We start from the raw sequence: 2904 nt of genomic DNA, 5'->3' as shown, positions 1-2904 counted from the left end.
TGGCAATCTACAAGTGGATCACGGGCATGTGACGGGCAGATGCTGACTGACCTCGCAATGCTACAAGCCTCTGACCCCCACCGTGCCTTCTCTCAGACCTCCGATCAAAGTGGCAATGTGAATGCAGAGACAAGGTAAGTCCTAGGCTCCTCCCAGACTATGACAAATCATATGTCACAGGTAAGGGGAAACCTGGGAGGATGTTCCCTAACCCTGCTGGGTGCCACTGCATACTACTGACCCAGGCACTCTGTTACATACTACTGACCTCTGCACTCTGTTACATACTACTGACCTCTGCACTCTGTTATATACTACTGACCTCTGCACTTTGTGTTACATACTATGTACTGCCCCCTGCACATACTACTCACCTCTGCACTTTGTATTGCATACTATTGCCCCTCCAGCACTCTGTATTACATACTACTGCCCCCTGCACTTTGTGTTACATAGCAGTGGTGTATTTTGGTTTTGTGCTGCCATTTGTGTTACATACTACTGTCCCCTGCACTCCGTGTTACATACCACTGTCCCCTGCACTCCGTGTTACATACTACTGTCCCCTGCACTCCGTGTTACATACTACTGAGCTCTTCACATTTTTTTTTACATATTACTGACCCCTGCACTCTGTGTTACATACTACTGACCCCCACAATCTGTGCTACATACTACTGAACTCTGCACCCTGTGTTACATACTACTGACCCCTGCACTCTGTGTTACATACTACTCACCTTTGCACTCTGTGTCACATACTACTCACCTCTGCACTCTGTGTTACATACTACTGCCCCCATGCACTCTGTGTTACATACTACTGAGCCCTGCACTCTGTGTTGCATACTACTGAGCCCTGCACTCTGTGCTACATAATACTGACCCTTGTACTCTGTTACATACTACTGACCTCTGCACTCTGTGTTACATACTACTGAGCCCTGCACTCTGTGTTGCATACTACTGACCCTTGTACTCTGTTACATACTACTCACCTCTGCACTCTGTGTTACATACTACTGAGCCCTACACTCTATGTTACATACTACTGACCCCTACACTCTGTGTTACATACTACTGACCCCTACACTCTGTGGTACATACTACTGACCCCTACACTCTGTGTTACATACTACTGACCCCTGCACTCTATGTTAGATAGTCCTGACCTCTGCACTCCTGACCCCTAATGTCTTCAAACCTTCCTTTCTGTTTATGGGGCTTTGCTAGGTTAAAAAAAAGCTTGCTGCACTTTGATCTCTTCCATGTTGTGCAGGTAGATTTTACCCTCTCCGGGGTTGGCTATCCCTGGTGTAGACAATGCACAGTGACGGCTTCTCTCAGCCTATCAGTGAGTTTCCCTCCAATTTGCAAAAATGTGTAAAATTGTGCTTCCAAATTGAAGTGAAAACTGAGTAAAAGTTACACTGCAGAAAACACGACAGAAAAATGAACTTACCGAGAGATCGGCTCCTTCTCTGCGTACCACAGCTGAATTATGGATCTTTTCAGTGTAATATATGTGTGCGTGTGTTGGGGGGGAGGGGGGCACAGTGTTTCTTTCTATAATCAGACCTTGTGCTGGGCTTTCTGTTGCTCTCTGTTGTCAGGCAGTCCTGGCATAGTGTTATGGACAGAGTATTGGGGAACAGTGGTGGGCTCTCTGTTGCTCCCTGGTGTAAGGCAGAGCAGCGATGGTGCTGTGTCTTGGGACATAGTGTTTGTTTCTAGTATCAGGCACAGTGCTGGACTTTCTGTTGTTCTCTGGTGCCAGGCACAATGATGATCTCTCTATCCCTCTATGGTATCAGGCACAATGCTAGGCTTTCTGTTGCTTTTTGGTGTCAGGCAGTCCTGTCATAGTGTTATGTAAAGAGTATAAGGGCACAGTGCTGGGCATTTTGTTGCTCCCTGGTGCCAGACAGGGTAGGGATGGTGTTATATGCAGGGTATTAGAGCACAGTGTTAAGCTTTCCAGTATCAGGCACAGTGCTGGGCTTTCTGTTGCCCTCTGTTGTCAGGCAGTCCTGGCATAGTGTTATGGAGAGAGTATTTGGGGAACAGTGGTGGGCTCGTTGCTCCCTGGTGTAAGGCAGTGCAGCGATGGTGCTGTGTCTTGGGACATAGTGTTTGTTTCTAGTATCAGGCACTGTGCTGGGCTTACTGTTGTTCTCTGGTGCCAGGCACAATGATGATCCTTCTATTCCTCTGTGCGGTGCTGAGCTTTGGGTTGTTCTCTGATGCCAGGCAGGCACAATGATGATCCTTCTATTCCTCTATAGTGTCAGACACAGTGCTGGGCTTTCGGTTTCTCTCTGGTGTCTGGCAGTGCTGTGGATGGTGTTATATACAGGGCATTAGGGCACAGCGTTACGTTTTCCAGTGCTGGGCTCTTTATTGCCAGTCAGTGCTGGTCTGACGCTGTCAGTGGGGTTTTCTTTGCTTCCTATCCCCGGCAGGTGGGCGGACAGGACTTTCTCCCCCGGATCGTACACTGTTTCTCGGAAAAGCCTTCGCTTATTAGAAGCGGCTGCAGCCTGGCCCCCCCCTCTCCGGGGGCTGATTGGACGGGGGAGCTGTCAGTCATGCCGGGGGCGGGACATTGAGTTTTTGAGTTTATTACATTGTAAAGTGACAGCCGAGTGACAGTGCGCACCGAGGACCCGACACCGAGGACCGGACACTGACATATGTGGAGGTAACTATCCCGGAGAGAGAGAGACCAGGGTGTGAATACACTATGGAGTGTTCTAGGACTTTATACTTTCTATATTATATTAAAGCTATAAAGTGACAGCTCAGAGGCAAATTATAGTATATTACATGGCTGTATATTATATGGTATATAGCACCCAGCACAGCTGAATGTCTTCCTCTGTATAGTACATTACACAGGATGGT

The sequence above is a fragment of the Nanorana parkeri genome, unplaced genomic scaffold (genome assembly GCF_000935625.1).
Source record: "Nanorana parkeri isolate BGI_ZX_2015 unplaced genomic scaffold, ASM93562v1 scaffold3084, whole genome shotgun sequence".
Lineage (NCBI taxonomy): Eukaryota > Metazoa > Chordata > Amphibia > Anura > Dicroglossidae > Nanorana > Nanorana parkeri.
Note: the sequence above shows the minus strand (reverse complement) of the source record.